This window comes from Tupaia chinensis, unplaced genomic scaffold (assembly GCF_000334495.1).
Source record: "Tupaia chinensis unplaced genomic scaffold, TupChi_1.0 Scaffold143913_1, whole genome shotgun sequence".
In the NCBI taxonomy this organism is placed as follows: Eukaryota; Metazoa; Chordata; class Mammalia; order Scandentia; family Tupaiidae; genus Tupaia; species Tupaia belangeri.
In genome coordinates, this window is record NW_006203764.1 from 757,156 (window position 1) to 757,552 (window position 397).

Below are 397 nucleotides of genomic sequence, written 5' to 3' on the forward strand. Positions count from 1 at the left end.
CGGGGCGAGCAGCGGGAGAAGCGCCTTTTCGGCCTCGGGTTTGTGGGGATTCGCATCTGAGCGGGATTCACAGTTCCCCGGGGCTCCGGGACTTCCGATTCTGTTTGGCTCGCCATGGGTGCCACATCCTTTTTAGATTTCCCGCCTCCTGGCGGGGTGTCCCTGCTTGGAACCCCACCTCTGCTCTGGGAGGACGAGATCTGCCCGTCCCTTACCTACGCTCCTTAACCCCCTCCTCAACAGAGGGAGGACGAACAGAGGAGCGCTTCCCAAGGGCCAGCTTCCCCGGGGACAGCGCTCTGCGCCATCCCCCAAGATGAGACCTGGGCGGGGGCCCGCGGGCCAGGCTCTGGGCAGCTACCGTGGCCAGTGTGACCAGCCAACCCTCCGCCGGGGC